Source organism: Lissotriton vulgaris, chromosome 12, assembly GCF_964263255.1.
Source record: "Lissotriton vulgaris chromosome 12, aLisVul1.2, whole genome shotgun sequence".
Classification (NCBI taxonomy): Eukaryota; Metazoa; Chordata; class Amphibia; order Caudata; family Salamandridae; genus Lissotriton; species Lissotriton vulgaris.
This window is the reverse complement of record NC_141700.1, coordinates 445,663,016-445,680,847: the sequence shown is the minus strand read 5'-3', so window position 1 is coordinate 445,680,847 and position 17,832 is coordinate 445,663,016. Positions and strand designations below refer to the sequence as shown.

Genomic DNA, 17,832 nt, shown 5'->3' with positions numbered 1-17,832 from the left:
GATATAGTTGTAGAATTAATTATTATTCTGAAAGCTCCTGGAATATCTATTAATGGTTCTAAGTTCTAACGCCAAGTAACTTAATCTCTTATTTATTGCAATTTATTGAGGTCATTTTTGTTTTGTCTTGTTGATGAAATATAAAGATAGTATGAATGTAAACAGCTGAATATAAGCTTTCCAATTATCCCGGGTTAACAATCAGTAGCACTTCATCATCTGCTATTTCTTCAATAGCATGCTATATATTTAGTGAGCCTATTAGTTTAGTCTTTAGAGCATAAAGGTAAAAATGCCAAGGACATACTTTCAATCAGTCTCCAAGCCAATACTTGATGCTCCTTTAATGTTGAAAATAGATGTATTTTCTTCTGTATCATGTGTATCTCTATATTTCCTTTGAGGGGAAGCTGATAGAATGATTAAATGAATCAATTGCATATAGGTGATGAATTGTTATTTATTGCTAAAACACATGGAAAAAACATTAATGGTTCTAAGTTCTAACACTAAGTATGAAAATCTCTTTTGTATTGTAATTTTTTTAAAGTCATATTAGTTTCTTCATGTTGATAATATATATTTATAAGTTCATGGTAAACCTCTGAAATTAAGCTTTCCAAATCTCCCGGGTTAACTATCATTAGCACCTCTTCATATGCTGCACTTCCAGGAGTTTATGCAAAATGGCCTGTTAGCTCAGGTGGTTAGAGCGTGGTGCTAATAACGCCAAGGTCACAGGTTCGATCCCTGTACAGGCCAAGTTTAATTGATTGAAAAAAGATTAATTTTTCTTGTGTCTAATTTTTGACTGTTTATCACCTTGGATCAAACACCGCTTGAAGGATTGGATAAATACATTTGATATAGTTGTAGAATTAATTATTATTCTGAAAGCTCCTGGAATATCTATTATTGGTTCTAAGTTCTAACGCCAAGTAACTTAAACTCTTATTTATTGCAATTTATTGAGGTCATTTTTGTTTTGTCTTGTTGATGAAATATAAAGATAGTATGAATGTAAACAGCTGAATATAAGCTTTCCAACTATCCCGGGTTAACAATCGATAGAACTTCATCATCTGCTATTTCTTCAATGGTATGCTATATATTTATTGAGCCTATTAGTTTAGTCTTTAGAGCATAAAGTTAAAAATGCCAAGGACATACTTTCAATCAATCTCCTAGCCAATACTTGATGCTCCTTTAATGTTGAAAATAGATGTATTTTCTTCTGTATCATGTGTATCTCTATATTTCCTTTGAGGGGAAGCTGATAGAATGATTAAATGAATCAATTGCATATAGGTGATGAATTGTTATTTATTGCTAAAACACATGGAAAAACATTAATGGTTCTAAGTTCTAACACTAAGTATGAAAATCTCTTTTGTATTGCAATTTTTTTAAAGTCATATTAGTTTCTTCATGTTGATATTATATATTTATAACTTCATGGTAAACCTCTGAAATTAAGCTTTCCAAATCTCCCGGGTTAACTATCATTAGCACTTCTTCATATGCTGGACTTCCAGGAAATTGTGCAAAACGGCCTGTTAGCTCAGATGGTTAGAGCGTGGTGCTAATAACGCCAAGGTCACAGGTTCGATCCCTGTACAGGCCAAGTTTAATTGTTTGAAAAAAGATTAATTTTTCTTGTGTCTCATTTTTGACTGTTTATCACCTTGGATCAAACACTGCTTGAAGGATTGGATGAATACATTTGATATAGTTGTAGAATTAATTGTTATTCTGAAAGCTCCTGGAATATATATTAATGGTTCTAAGTTCTAACTCCAAGTAACTAAATCTCTTCTTTATTGCAATTCATTGAGGTCATTTTTGTTTTGTCTTGTTGATGAAATATAAAGATAGTATGAATGTAAACAGCTGAATATAAGCTTTCCAACTATCCCGGGTTAACAATCAGTAGCACTTCATCATCTGCTATTTCTTCAATAGTATGCTATATATTTAGTGAGCCTATTAGTTTAGTCTTTAGAGCAAAAAGTTAAAAATAGCAAGGACATATTTTCAATCAGTCTCCAAGCCAATACTTGATGCTCCTTTAATGTTGAAAATAGATGTATTTTCGTCTGTATCATGTGTATCTCTATATTTCCTTTGAGGGGAAGCTGATAGAATGATTAAATGAATCAATTGCATATAGGTGATGAATTGTTATTTATTGCTAAAACACATGGAAAAAACATTAATGGTTCTAAGTTCTAACACTAAGTATGAAAATCTCTTTTGTATTGTAATTTTTTTAAAGTCATATTCGTTTCTTCATGTTGATAATATATATTTATAAGTTCATGGTAAACCTCTGAAATTAAGCTTTCCAAATCTCCCGGGTTAACTATCATTAGCACTTCTTCATATGCTGGACTTCCAGGAGTTTATGCAAAATGGCCTGTTAGCTCAGATGGTTAGAGCGTGGTGCTAATAAGGCCAAGGTCACAGGTTCGATCCCTGTACAGGCCAAGTTTAATTGTTTGAAAAAAGATTAATTTTTCTTGTGTCTCATTTTTGACTGTTTATCACCTTGGATCAAACGCTGCTTGAAGGATTGGATGAATACATTTGATATAGTTGTATAATTAATTATTATTCTGAAAGGTCCTGGAATATCTATTAATGGTTCTAAGTTCTAACTCCAAGTAACCAAATCTCCTATTTATTGCAATTCATTGAGGATATTTTTGTTTTGTCTTGTTGATGAAATATAAAGATAGTATGAATGTAAACAGCTGAATATAAGCTTTCCAACTATCCTGGGTTAACAATCAGTAGCACTTCATCATCTGCTATTTCTTCAATAGTATGCTATATATTTAGTGAGCCTATTAGTTTAGTCTTTAGAGCAAAATTTTAAAAATGCCAAGGACATAATTTCAATCAGTCTCCAAGCCAATACTTGATGCTCCTTTAATGTTGAAAATAGATGTATTTTCTTCTGTATCATGTGTATCTCTATATTTCCTTTGAGGGGAAGCTGATAGAATGATTAAATGAATCAATTGCATATAGGTGATGAATTGTTATTTATTGCTAAAACACATGGAAAAAACATTAATGGTTCTAAGTTCTAACACTAAGTATGAACATCTCTTTTGCATTGTAATTTTTTTAAAGTCATATTAGTTTCTTCATGTTGATAATATATATTTATAAGTTCATGGTAAACCTCTGAAATTAAGCTTTCCAAATCTCCCGGGTTAACTATCATTAGCACTTCTTCATATGCTGGACTTCCAGGAAATTGTGCAAAATGGCCTGTTAGCTCAGATGGTTAGAGCGTGGTGCTAATAACGCCAATGTCACAGGTTCGATCCCTGTACAGGCCAAGTTTAATTGTTTGAAAAAAGATTAATTTTTCTTGTGTCTCATTTTTGACTGTTTATCACCTTGGATCAAACACTGCTTGAAGGATTGGATAAATACATTTGATATAGTTGTAGAATTAATTATTATTCTGAAAGCTCCTGGAATATCTATTAATGGTTCTAAGTTCTAACGCCAAGTAACTTAAACTCTTATTTATTGCAATTTATTGAGGTAATTTTTGTTTTGTCTTTTAGATGAAATATAAAGATAGTATGAATGTAAACAGCTGAATATAAGCTTTCCAACTATCCCGGGTTAACAATCGATAGAACTTCATCATCTGCTATTTCTTCAATGGTATGCTATATATTTATTGAGCCTATTAGTTTAGTCTTTAGAGCATAAAGTTAAAAATGCCAAGGACATACTTTCAATCAAACTCCTAGCCAATACTTGATGCTCCTTTAATGTTGAAAATAGATGTATTTTCTTCTGTATCATGTGTATCTCTATATTTCCTTTGAGGGGAAGCTGATAGAATGATTAAATGAATCAATTGCATATAGGTGATGAATTGTTATTTATTGCTAAAACACATGGAAAAAACAATAATGGTTCTAAGTTCCAACACTAAGTATGAACATCTCTTTTGTATTGTAATTTTTTTAAAGTCATATTAGTTTCTTCATGTTGATAATATATATTTATAACTTCATGGTAAACCTCTGAAATTAAGCTTTCCAAATCTCTTGGGTTAACTATCATTAGCACTTCTTCATATGCTGGACTTCCAGGAAATTGTGCAAAATGGCCTGTTAGCTCAGATGGTTAGAGCGTGGTGCTAATAACGCCAAGGTCACAGGTTCGATCCCTGTACAGGCCAAGTTTAATTGTTTGAAAAAAGATTAATTTTTCTTGTGTCTCATTTTTGACTGTTTATCACCTTGGATCAAACACTGCTTGAAGGATTGGATAAATACATTTGATATAGTTGTAGAATTAATTATTATTCTGAAAGCTCCTGGAATATCTATTAATGGTTCTAAGTTCTAACGCCAAGTAACTTAATCTCTTATTTATTGCAATTTATTGAGGTCATTTTTGTTTTGTCTTGTTGATGAAATATAAAGATAGTATGAATGTAAACAGCTGAATATAAGCTTTCCAATTATCCCGGGTTAACAATCAGTAGCACTTCATCATCTGCTATTTCTTCAATAGCATGCTATATATTTAGTGAGCCTATTAGTTTAGTCTTTAGAGCATAAAGGTAAAAATGCCAAGGACATACTTTCAATCAGTCTCCAAGCCAATACTTGATGCTCCTTTAATGTTGAAAATAGATGTATTTTCTTCTGTATCATGTGTATCTCTATATTTCCTTTGAGGGGAAGCTGATAGAATGATTAAATGAATCAATTGCATATAGGTGATGAATTGTTATTTATTGCTAAAACACATGGAAAAAACATTAATGGTTCTAAGTTCTAACACTAAGTATGAACATCTCTTTTGTATTGTAATTTTTTTAAAGTCATATTAGTTTCTTCATGTTGATAATATATATTTATAACTTCATGGTAAACCTCTGAAATTAAGCTTTCCAAATCTCCCGGGTTAACTATCATTAGCACTTCTTCATATGCTGGACTTCCAGGAAATTGCGCAAAATGGCCTGTTAGCTCAGATGGTTAGAGCGTGGTGCTAATAACGCCAAGGTCACAGGTTTGATCCCTGTACAGGCCAAGTTTAATTGTTTGAAAAAAGATTAATTTTTCTTGTGTCTCATTTTTGACTGTTCATCACCTTGGATCAAACGCTGCTTGGAGGATTGGATGAATACATTTGATATAGTTGTAGAATTAATTATTATTCTGAAAGCTCCTGAAATATCTATTAATGGTTCTAAGTTCTAACGCCAAGTAACTAAATCTCTTATTTATTGCAATTTATTGAGGTCATTTTTGTTTTGTCTTGTTGATGAAATATAAAGATAGTATGAATGTAAACAGCTGAATATAAGCTTTCCAACTATCCCGGGTTAACAATCGATAGCACTTCATCATCTGCTATTTCTTCAATGGTATGCTATATATTTATTGAGCCTATTAGTTTAGTCTTTAGAGCATAAAGTTAAAAATGCCAAGGACATACCTTCAATCAGTCTCCAAGCCAATACTTGATGCTCCTTTAATGTTAAAAATAGATGTATTTTCTTCTGTATCATGTGTATGTCTATATTTCCTTTGAGGGGAAGCTGATAGAATGATTAGATGAATCAATTGCATATAGGTGATGAATTGTTATTTATTGCTAAAACACATGGAAAAAAACATTAATGGTTCTAAGTTCTAACACTAAGTATGAAAATCTCTTTTGTATTGTAATTTTTTTAGAGTCATATTAGTTTCTACATGTTGATATTATATAAGTATAACTTCATGGTAAACCTCTGAAATTAAGCTTTCCAAATCTCCCGGGTTAACTATCATTAGCACTTCTTCATATGCTGGACTTCCAGGAATTTGTACTAAACGGCCTGTTAGCTCAGATGGTTAGAGCGTGGTGCTAATAACGCCAAGGTCACAGGTTCAATCCCTGTACAGGCCGAGTTTAATTGTTTGTAAAAAGATTAATTTTTCTTGTGTCTAATTTTTGACTGTTTATCACCTTGGATCAAACACTGCTTGAAGGATTGGATAAATACATTTGATATAGTTGTAGAATTAATTATTATTCTGAAAGCTCCTGGAATATCTATTAATGGTTCTAAGTTCTAACGCCAAGTAACTTAAACTCTTATTTATTGCAATTTATTGAGGTCATTTTTGTTTTGTCTTGTTGATGAAATATAAAGATAGTATGAATGTAAACAGCTGAATATAAGCTTTCCAACTATCCCGGGTTAACAATCGATAGAACTTCATCATCTGCTATTTATTCAATGGTATGCTATATATTTATTGAGCCTATAAGTTTAGTCTTTAGAGCATAAAGTTAAAAATGCCAAGGACATACTTTCAATCAATCTCCTAGCCAATACTTGATGCTCCTTTAATGTTGAAAATAGATGTATTTTCTTCTGTATCATGTGTATCTCTATATTTCCTTTGAGGGGAAGCTGATAGAATGATTAAATGAATCAATTGCATATAGGTGATGAATTGTTATTTATTGCTAAAACACATGGAAAAACATTAATGGTTCTAAGTTCTAACACTAAGTATGAAAATCTCTTTTGTATTGCAATTTTTTTAAAGTCATATTAGTTTCTTCATGTTGATATTATATATTTATAATTTCATGGTAAACCTCTGAAATTCAGCTATCCAAATCTCCCGGGTTAACTTTCATTAGCAGTTCTTCACATGCTGGACTTCCAGGAATTTGGGCAAAATGACTTGTTAGCTCAGATGGTTAGAGCCTGGTGCTAATAACGCCAAGGTCACTGGTTCGATCCCTGTACAGGCCAAGTTTAATTGTTTGAAAAAAGATACATTTTTCTTGTGTCTCATTTTTGACTGTTTATTACCTTGGATCAAACACTGCTTGAAGGATTGGATAAATACATTTGATATAGTTGTAGAATTAATTATTATTCTGAAAGCTCCTGGAATATCTATTAATGGTTCTAAGTTCTAACGCCAAGTAACTTAATCTCTTATTTATTGCAATTTATTGAGGTCATTTTTGTTTTGTCTTGTTGATGAAATATAAAGATAGTATGAATGTAAACAGCTGAATATAAGCTTTCCAATTATCCCGGGTTAACAATCAGTAGCACTTCATCATCTGCTATTTCTTCAATAGCATGCTATATATTTAGTGAGCCTATTAGTTTAGTCTTTAGAGCATAAAGGTAAAAATGCCAAGGACATACTTTCAATCAGTCTCCAAGCCAATACTTGATGCTCCTTTAATGTTGAAAATAGATGTATTTTCTTCTGTATCATGTGTATCTCTATATTTCCTTTGAGGGGAAGCTGATAGAATGATTAAATGAATCAATTGCATATAGGTGATGAATTGTTATTTATTGCTAAAACACATGGAAAAAACATTAATGGTTCTAAGTTCTAACACTAAGTATGAAAATCTCTTTTGTATTGTAATTTTTTTAAAGTCATATTAGTTTCTTCATGTTGATAATATATATTTATAAGTTCATGGTAAACCTCTGAAATTAAGCTTTCCAAATCTCCCGGGTTAACTATCATTAGCACCTCTTCATATGCTGCACTTCCAGGAGTTTATGCAAAATGGCCTGTTAGCTCAGGTGGTTAGAGCGTGGTGCTAATAACGCCAAGGTCACAGGTTCGATCCCTGTACAGGCCAAGTTTAATTGATTGAAAAAAGATTAATTTTTCTTGTGTCTAATTTTTGACTGTTTATCACCTTGGATCAAACACCGCTTGAAGGATTGGATAAATACATTTGATATAGTTGTAGAATTAATTATTATTCTGAAAGCTCCTGGAATATCTATTATTGGTTCTAAGTTCTAACGCCAAGTAACTTAAACTCTTATTTATTGCAATTTATTGAGGTCATTTTTGTTTTGTCTTGTTGATGAAATATAAAGATAGTATGAATGTAAACAGCTGAACATAAGCTTTCCAACTATCCCGGGTTAACAATCGATAGAACTTCATCATCTGCTATTTCTTCAATGGTATGCTATATATTTATTGAGCCTATTAGTTTAGTCTTTAGAGCATAAAGTTAAAAATGCCAAGGACATACTTTCAATCAATCTCCTAGCCAATACTTGATGCTCCTTTAATGTTGAAAATAGATGTATTTTCTTCTGTATCATGTGTATCTCTATATTTCCTTTGAGGGGAAGCTGATAGAATGATTAAATGAATCAATTGCATATAGGTGATGAATTGTTATTTATTGCTAAAACACATGGAAAAACATTAATGGTTCTAAGTTCTAACACTAAGTATGAAAATCTCTTTTGTATTGCAATTTTTTTAAAGTCATATTAGTTTCTTCATGTTGATATTATATATTTATAACTTCATGGTAAACCTCTGAAATTAAGCTTTCCAAATCTCCCGGGTTAACTATCATTAGCACTTCTTCATATGCTGGACTTCCAGGAAATTGTGCAAAACGGCCTGTTAGCTCAGATGGTTAGAGCGTGGTGCTAATAACGCCAAGGTCACAGGTTCGATCCCTGTACAGGCCAAGTTTAATTGTTTGAAAAAAGATTAATTTTTCTTGTGTCTCATTTTTGACTGTTTATCACCTTGGATCAAACACTGCTTGAAGGATTGGATGAATACATTTGATATAGTTGTAGAATTAATTGTTATTCTGAAAGCTCCTGGAATATATATTAATGGTTCTAAGTTCTAACTCCAAGTAACTAAATCTCTTCTTTATTGCAATTCATTGAGGTCATTTTTGTTTTGTCTTGTTGATGAAATATAAAGATAGTATGAATGTAAACAGCTGAATATAAGCTTTCCAACTATCCCGGGTTAACAATCAGTAGCACTTCATCATCTGCTATTTCTTCAATAGTATGCTATATATTTAGTGAGCCTATTAGTTTAGTCTTTAGAGCAAAAAGTTAAAAATAGCAAGGACATATTTTCAATCAGTCTCCAAGCCAATACTTGATGCTCCTTTAATGTTGAAAATAGATGTATTTTCGTCTGTATCATGTGTATCTCTATATTTCCTTTGAGGGGAAGCTGATAGAATGATTAAATGAATCAATTGCATATAGGTGATGAATTGTTATTTATTGCTAAAACACATGGAAAAAACATTAATGGTTCTAAGTTCTAACACTAAGTATGAAAATCTCTTTTGTATTGTAATTTTTTTAAAGTCATATTCGTTTCTTCATGTTGATAATATATATTTATAAGTTCATGGTAAACCTCTGAAATTAAGCTTTCCAAATCTCCCGGGTTAACTATCATTAGCACTTCTTCATATGCTGGACTTCCAGGAGTTTATGCAAAATGGCCTGTTAGCTCAGATGGTTAGAGCGTGGTGCTAATAAGGCCAAGGTCACAGGTTCGATCCCTGTACAGGCCAAGTTTAATTGTTTGAAAAAAGATTAATTTTTCTTGTGTCTCATTTTTGACTGTTTATCACCTTGGATCAAACGCTGCTTGAAGGATTGGATGAATACATTTGATATAGTTGTATAATTAATTATTATTCTGAAAGGTCCTGGAATATCTATTAATGGTTCTAAGTTCTAACTCCAAGTAACCAAATCTCCTATTTATTGCAATTCATTGAGGATATTTTTGTTTTGTCTTGTTGATGAAATATAAAGATAGTATGAATGTAAACAGCTGAATATAAGCTTTCCAACTATCCCGGGTTAACAATCAGTAGCACTTCATCATCTGCTATTTCTTCAATAGTATGCTATATATTTAGTGAGCCTATTAGTTTAGTCTTTAGAGCAAAATTTTAAAAATGCCAAGGACATAATTTCAATCAGTCTCCAAGCCAATACTTGATGCTCCTTTAATGTTGAAAATAGATGTATTTTCTTCTGTATCATGTGTATCTCTATATTTCCTTTGAGGGGAAGCTGATAGAATGATTAAATGAATCAATTGCATATAGGTGATGAATTGTTATTTATTGCTAAAACACATGGAAAAAACATTAATGGTTCTAAGTTCTAACACTAAGTATGAACATCTCTTTTGCATTGTAATTTTTTTAAAGTCATATTAGTTTCTTCATGTTGATAATATATATTTATAAGTTCATGGTAAACCTCTGAAATTAAGCTTTCCAAATCTCCCGGGTTAACTATCATTAGCACTTCTTCATATGCTGGACTTCCAGGAAATTGTGCAAAATGGCCTGTTAGCTCAGATGGTTAGAGCGTGGTGCTAATAACGCCAATGTCACAGGTTCGATCCCTGTACAGGCCAAGTTTAATTGTTTGAAAAAAGATTAATTTTTCTTGTGTCTCATTTTTGACTGTTTATCACCTTGGATCAAACACTGCTTGAAGGATTGGATAAATACATTTGATATAGTTGTAGAATTAATTATTATTCTGAAAGCTCCTGGAATATCTATTAATGGTTCTAAGTTCTAACGCCAAGTAACTTAAACTCTTATTTATTGCAATTTATTGAGGTAATTTTTGTTTTGTCTTTTAGATGAAATATAAAGATAGTATGAATGTAAACAGCTGAATATAAGCTTTCCAACTATCCCGGGTTAACAATCGATAGAACTTCATCATCTGCTATTTCTTCAATGGTATGCTATATATTTATTGAGCCTATTAGTTTAGTCTTTAGAGCATAAAGTTAAAAATGCCAAGGACATACTTTCAATCAAACTCCTAGCCAATACTTGATGCTCCTTTAATGTTGAAAATAGATGTATTTTCTTCTGTATCATGTGTATCTCTATATTTCCTTTGAGGGGAAGCTGATAGAATGATTAAATGAATCAATTGCATATAGGTGATGAATTGTTATTTATTGCTAAAACACATGGAAAAAACAATAATGGTTCTAAGTTCCAACACTAAGTATGAACATCTCTTTTGTATTGTAATTTTTTTAAAGTCATATTAGTTTCTTCATGTTGATAATATATATTTATAACTTCATGGTAAACCTCTGAAATTAAGCTTTCCAAATCTCTTGGGTTAACTATCATTAGCACTTCTTCATATGCTGGACTTCCAGGAAATTGTGCAAAATGGCCTGTTAGCTCAGATGGTTAGAGCGTGGTGCTAATAACGCCAAGGTCACAGGTTCGATCCCTGTACAGGCCAAGTTTAATTGTTTGAAAAAAGATTAATTTTTCTTGTGTCTCATTTTTGACTGTTTATCACCTTGGATCAAACACTGCTTGAAGGATTGGATAAATACATTTGATATAGTTGTAGAATTAATTATTATTCTGAAAGCTCCTGGAATATCTATTAATGGTTCTAAGTTCTAACGCCAAGTAACTTAATCTCTTATTTATTGCAATTTATTGAGGTCATTTTTGTTTTGTCTTGTTGATGAAATATAAAGATAGTATGAATGTAAACAGCTGAATATAAGCTTTCCAATTATCCCGGGTTAACAATCAGTAGCACTTCATCATCTGCTATTTCTTCAATAGCATGCTATATATTTAGTGAGCCTATTAGTTTAGTCTTTAGAGCATAAAGGTAAAAATGCCAAGGACATACTTTCAATCAGTCTCCAAGCCAATACTTGATGCTCCTTTAATGTTGAAAATAGATGTATTTTCTTCTGTATCATGTGTATCTCTATATTTCCTTTGAGGGGAAGCTGATAGAATGATTAAATGAATCAATTGCATATAGGTGATGAATTGTTATTTATTGCTAAAACACATGGAAAAAACATTAATGGTTCTAAGTTCTAACACTAAGTATGAACATCTCTTTTGTATTGTAATTTTTTTAAAGTCATATTAGTTTCTTCATGTTGATAATATATATTTATAACTTCATGGTAAACCTCTGAAATTAAGCTTTCCAAATCTCCCGGGTTAACTATCATTAGCACTTCTTCATATGCTGGACTTCCAGGAAATTGCGCAAAATGGCCTGTTAGCTCAGATGGTTAGAGCGTGGTGCTAATAACGCCAAGGTCACAGGTTTGATCCCTGTACAGGCCAAGTTTAATTGTTTGAAAAAAGATTAATTTTTCTTGTGTCTCATTTTTGACTGTTCATCACCTTGGATCAAACGCTGCTTGGAGGATTGGATGAATACATTTGATATAGTTGTAGAATTAATTATTATTCTGAAAGCTCCTGAAATATCTATTAATGGTTCTAAGTTCTAACGCCAAGTAACTAAATCTCTTATTTATTGCAATTTATTGAGGTCATTTTTGTTTTGTCTTGTTGATGAAATATAAAGATAGTATGAATGTAAACAGCTGAATATAAGCTTTCCAACTATCCCGGGTTAACAATCGATAGCACTTCATCATCTGCTATTTCTTCAATGGTATGCTATATATTTATTGAGCCTATTAGTTTAGTCTTTAGAGCATAAAGTTAAAAATGCCAAGGACATACCTTCAATCAGTCTCCAAGCCAATACTTGATGCTCCTTTAATGTTAAAAATAGATGTATTTTCTTCTGTATCATGTGTATGTCTATATTTCCTTTGAGGGGAAGCTGATAGAATGATTAGATGAATCAATTGCATATAGGTGATGAATTGTTATTTATTGCTAAAACACATGGAAAAAAACATTAATGGTTCTAAGTTCTAACACTAAGTATGAAAATCTCTTTTGTATTGTAATTTTTTTAGAGTCATATTAGTTTCTTCATGTTGATATTATATAAGTATAACTTCATGGTAAACCTCTGAAATTAAGCTTTCCAAATCTCCCGGGTTAACTATCATTAGCACTTCTTCATATGCTGGACTTCCAGGAATTTGTACTAAACGGCCTGTTAGCTCAGATGGTTAGAGCGTGGTGCTAATAACGCCAAGGTCACAGGTTCAATCCCTGTACAGGCCGAGTTTAATTGTTTGTAAAAAGATTAATTTTTCTTGTGTCTAATTTTTGACTGTTTATCACCTTGGATCAAACACTGCTTGAAGGATTGGATAAATACATTTGATATAGTTGTAGAATTAATTATTATTCTGAAAGCTCCTGGAATATCTATTAATGGTTCTAAGTTCTAACGCCAAGTAACTTAAACTCTTATTTATTGCAATTTATTGAGGTCATTTTTGTTTTGTCTTGTTGATGAAATATAAAGATAGTATGAATGTAAACAGCTGAATATAAGCTTTCCAACTATCCCGGGTTAACAATCGATAGAACTTCATCATCTGCTATTTCTTCAATGGTATGCTATATATTTATTGAGCCTATAAGTTTAGTCTTTAGAGCATAAAGTTAAAAATGCCAAGGACATACTTTCAATCAATCTCCTAGCCAATACTTGATGCTCCTTTAATGTTGAAAATAGATGTATTTTCTTCTGTATCATGTGTATCTCTATATTTCCTTTGAGGGGAAGCTGATAGAATGATTAAATGAATCAATTGCATATAGGTGATGAATTGTTATTTATTGCTAAAACACATGGAAAAACATTAATGGTTCTAAGTTCTAACACTAAGTATGAAAATCTCTTTTGTATTGCAATTTTTTTAAAGTCATATTAGTTTCTTCATGTTGATATTATATATTTATAATTTCATGGTAAACCTCTGAAATTCAGCTATCCAAATCTCCCGGGTTAACTTTCATTAGCAGTTCTTCACATGCTGGACTTCCAGGAATTTGGGCAAAATGACTTGTTAGCTCAGATGGTTAGAGCCTGGTGCTAATAACGCCAAGGTCACAGGTTCGATCCCTGTACAGGCCAAGTTTAATTGTTTGAAAAAAGAGTAATTTTTCTTGTGTTTCATTCTTGACTGTTTATCACCTTGGATCAAACGCTGCTTGAAGGATTGGATGAATACATTTGATATAGTTGTAGAATTAATTATTATTCTGAAAGCTCCTGGAATATCTATTAATGGTTCTAAGTTCTAACGCCAAGTAACTAAATCTTCTATTTATTGCAATTTATTGAGGTCATTTTTGTTTTGTCTTGTTGATGAAATATAAAGATAGTATGAATGGAAACAGCTGAATATAAGCTTTCCAACTATCCCGGGTTAACAATCGATAGCACTTCATCATCTGCTATTTCTTCAATGGTATGCTATATATTTATTGAGCCTATTAGTTTAGTCTTTAGAGCAAAAAGTTAAAAATAGCAAGGACATATTTTCAATCAGTCTCCAAGCCAATACTTGATGCTCCTTTAATGTTGAAAATAGATGTATTTTCTTCTGTATCATGTGTATCTCTATATTTCCTTTGAGGGGAAGCTGATAGAATGAATAAATGAATCAATTGCATATAGGTGATGAATTGTTATTTATTGCTAAAACACATGGAAAAAACATTAATGGTTCTAAGTTCTAACACTAAGTATGAACATCTCTTTTGTATTGTAATTTTTTTAAAGTCATATTAGTTTCTTCATGTAGATATTATATATTTATAACTTCATGGTAAACCTCTGAAATTAAGCTTTCCAAATCTCCCGGGTTAACTATCATTAGCACTTCTTCATATGCTGGACTTCCAGGAAATTGTGCAAAACTGCCTGTTAGCTCAGATGGTTAGAGCGTGGTGCTAATAACGCCAAGGTCACAGGTTCGATCCCTGTACAGGCCTAGTTTTATTGTTTGAAAAAAGGTTAATTTTTCTTGTGTCTCATTTTTGACTGTTTATCGCCTTGGATCAAACACTGCTTGAAGGATTGGATAAATACATTTGATATAGTTGCAGAATTAATTATTATTCTGAAAGCTCCTGGAATATCTATTAATGGTTCTAAGTTCTAACGCCAAGTAACTTAAACTCTTATTTATTGCAATTTATTGAGGTCATTTTTGTTTTGTCTTGTAGATGAAATATAAAGATAGTATGAATGTAAACAGCTGAATATAAGCTTTCCAACTATCCCTGGTTAACCATCGATAGAACTTCATCATCTGCTATTTCTTCAATGGTATGCTATATATTTATTGAGCCTATTAGTTTAGTCTTTAGAGCATAAAGTTAAAAATGCCAAGGACATACTTTCAATCAATCTCCTAGCCAATACTTGATGCTCCTTTAATGTTGAAAATAGATGTATTTTCTTCTGTATCATGTGTATCTCTATATTTCCTTTGAGGGGAAGCTGAGAGAATGATTAAATGAATCAATTGCATATAGGTGATGAATTGTTATTTATTGCTAAAACACATGGAAAAAACATTAATGGTTCTAAGTTCTAACACTAAGTATGAACATCTCTTTTGTATTGTAATTTTTTTAAAGTCATATTAGTTTCTTCATGTTGATATTATATATTTATAACTTCATGGTAAACCTCTGAAATTAAGCTTTCCAAATCTCCTGGGTTAACTATCATTAGCACTTCTTCATATGCTGGACTTCCAGGAAATTGTGCAAAACGGCCTGTTAGCTCAGATGGTTAGAGCGTGGTGCTAATAACGCCAAGGTCACAGGTTCGATCCCTGTACAGGCCAAGTTTAATTGTTTGAAAAAAGATTAATTTTTCTTGTGTCTCATTTTGACTGTTTATCACCTTGGATCAAACACTGCTTGAAGGATTGGATAAATACATTTGATATAGTTGTAGAATTAATTATTATTCTGAAAGCTCCTGGAATATCTATTAATGGTTCTAAGTTCTAACGCCAAGTAACTTAAACTCTTATTTATTGCAATTTATTGAGGTCATTTTTGTTTTGTCTTGTAGATGAAATATAAAGATAGTATGAATGTAACCAGCTGAATATAAGCTTTCCAACTATCCTGGGTTAACAATCGATAGAACTTCATCATCTGCTATTTCTTCAATGGTATGCTATATATTTATTGAGCCTATTAGTTTAGTCTTTAGAGCATAAAGTTAAAAATGCCAAGGACATACTTTCAATCAATCTCCTAGCCAATACTTGATGCTCCTTTAATGTTGAAAATAGATGTATTTTCTTCTGTATCATGTGTATCTCTATATTTCCTTTGAGGGGAAGCTGATAGAATGATTAAATGAATCAATTGCATATAGGTGATGAATTGTTATTTATTGCTAAAACACATGGAAAAAACATTAATGGTTCTAAGTTCTAACACTAAGTATGAACATCTCTTTTGTATTGTAATTTTTTTAAAGTCATATTAGTTTCTTCATGTTGATATTATATATTTATAACTTCATGGTAAACCTCTGAAATTAAGCTTTCCAAATCTCCCGGGTTAACTATCATTAGCACTTCTTCATATGCTGGACTTCCAGGAAATTGTGCAAAACGGCCTGTTAGCTCAGATGGTAAGAGCGTGGTGCTAATAACGCCAAGGTCACAGGTTCGATCCCTGTACAGGCCAAGTTTAATTGTTTGAAAAAAGATTAATTTTTCTTGTGTCTCATTTTTGACTGTTTATCACCTTGGATCAAACACTGCTTGAAGGATTGGATGAATACATTTGATATAGTTGTAGAATTAATTATTATTCTGAAAGCTCCTGGAATATCTATTAATGGTTCTAAGTTCTAACTCCAAGTAACTAAATCTCTTCTTTATTGCAATTCATTGAGGTCATTTTTGTTTTGTCTTGTTGATGAAATATAAAGATAGTATGAATGTAAACAGCTGAATATAAGCTTTCCAACTATCCCGGGTTAACAATCAGCAGCACTTAATCATCTGCTATTTCTTCAATAGTATGCTATATATTTAGTGAGCCTATTAGTTTTGTCTTTAGAGCAAAAAGTTAAAAATAGCAAGGACATATTTTCAATCAGTCTCCAAGCCAATACTTGATGCTCCTTTAATGTTGAAAATAGATGTATTTTCTTCTGTATCATGTGTATCTCTATATTTCCTTTGAGGGGAAGCTGATAGAATGATTAAATGAATCAATTGCATATAGGTGATGAATTGTTATTTATTGCTAAAACACATGGAAAAAACATTAATGGTTCTAAGTTCTAACACTAAGTATGAACATCTCTTTTGTATTGTAATTTTTTTAAAGTCATATTAGTTTCTTCATGTTGATATTATATATTTATAACTTCATGGTAAACCTCTGAAATTAAGCTTTCCAAATCTCCCAGGTTAACTATCATTATCACTTCTTCATATGCTGGACTTCCAGGAAATTGTGCAAAACGGCCTGTTAGCTCAGATGGTTAGAGCGTGGTGCTAATAACGCCAAGGTCACAGGTTCGATCCCTGTACAGGCCAAGTTTAATTGTTTGAAAAAAGATAAATTTTTCTTGTGTCTCATTTTTGACTGTTTATTACCTTGGATCAAACACTGCTTGAAGGATTGGATAAATACATTTGATATAGTTGTAGAATTAATTATTATTCTGAAAGCTCCTGGAATATCTATTAATGGTTCTAAGTTCTAACGCCAAGTAACTTAAACTCTTATTTATTGCAATTTATTGAGGTCATTTTTGTTTTGTCTTGTTGATGAAATATAAAGATAGTATGAATGTAAACAGCTGAATATAAGCTTTCCAACTATCCCGGGTTAACAATCGATAGAACTTCATCATCTGCTATTTCTTCAATGGTATGCTATATATTTATTGAGCCTATTAGTTTAGTCTTTAGAGCATAAAGTTAAAAATGCCAAGGACATACTTTCAATCAATCTCCTAGCCAATACTTGATGCTCCTTTAATGTTGAACATAGATGTATTTTCTTCTGTATCATGTGTATCTCTATATTTCCTTTGAGGGGAAGCTGATAGAATGATTAAATGAATCAATTGCATATAGGTGATGAATTGTTATTTATTGCTAAAACACATGGAAAAAACATTAATGGTTCTAAGTTCTAACACTAAGTATGAAAATCTCTTTTGTATTGTAATTTTTTTAAAGTCATATTAGTTTCTTCATGTTGATA

The 17,832-nt window shown here is 31.7% G+C and overlaps 9 non-coding genes across 9 annotated transcripts; all 9 read left to right on the top strand.

Annotated features, from left to right (window-relative positions):
* Window positions 1–688: 688 nt before the first annotated feature.
* TRNAI-AAU (transfer RNA isoleucine (anticodon AAU)) lies at window positions 689–762 on the top strand. Its single transcript has one exon. It is a non-coding gene; the product is annotated as a tRNA-Ile (tRNA).
* A 788-nt stretch (window positions 763–1,550) lies between these two features.
* Window positions 1,551–1,624, top strand: TRNAI-AAU (transfer RNA isoleucine (anticodon AAU)). The gene has a single exon. It is a non-coding gene; the product is annotated as a tRNA-Ile (tRNA).
* Window positions 1,625–4,139: 2,515 nt separating this feature from the next.
* Window positions 4,140–4,213, top strand: TRNAI-AAU (transfer RNA isoleucine (anticodon AAU)). The gene has a single exon. It is a non-coding gene; the product is annotated as a tRNA-Ile (tRNA).
* Window positions 4,214–7,591: 3,378 nt separating this feature from the next.
* On the top strand, window positions 7,592–7,665 carry TRNAI-AAU (transfer RNA isoleucine (anticodon AAU)). Its single transcript has one exon. It is a non-coding gene; the product is annotated as a tRNA-Ile (tRNA).
* A 788-nt stretch (window positions 7,666–8,453) lies between these two features.
* TRNAI-AAU (transfer RNA isoleucine (anticodon AAU)) lies at window positions 8,454–8,527 on the top strand. Its single transcript has one exon. It is a non-coding gene; the product is annotated as a tRNA-Ile (tRNA).
* Window positions 8,528–11,042: 2,515 nt separating this feature from the next.
* TRNAI-AAU (transfer RNA isoleucine (anticodon AAU)) lies at window positions 11,043–11,116 on the top strand. Its single transcript has one exon. It is a non-coding gene; the product is annotated as a tRNA-Ile (tRNA).
* A 4,241-nt stretch (window positions 11,117–15,357) lies between these two features.
* On the top strand, window positions 15,358–15,431 carry TRNAI-AAU (transfer RNA isoleucine (anticodon AAU)). The gene has a single exon. It is a non-coding gene; the product is annotated as a tRNA-Ile (tRNA).
* A 788-nt stretch (window positions 15,432–16,219) lies between these two features.
* On the top strand, window positions 16,220–16,293 carry TRNAI-AAU (transfer RNA isoleucine (anticodon AAU)). Its single transcript has one exon. It is a non-coding gene; the product is annotated as a tRNA-Ile (tRNA).
* Window positions 16,294–17,082: 789 nt separating this feature from the next.
* On the top strand, window positions 17,083–17,156 carry TRNAI-AAU (transfer RNA isoleucine (anticodon AAU)). Its single transcript has one exon. It is a non-coding gene; the product is annotated as a tRNA-Ile (tRNA).
* The last annotated feature ends 676 nt before the right edge of the window (window positions 17,157–17,832 follow it).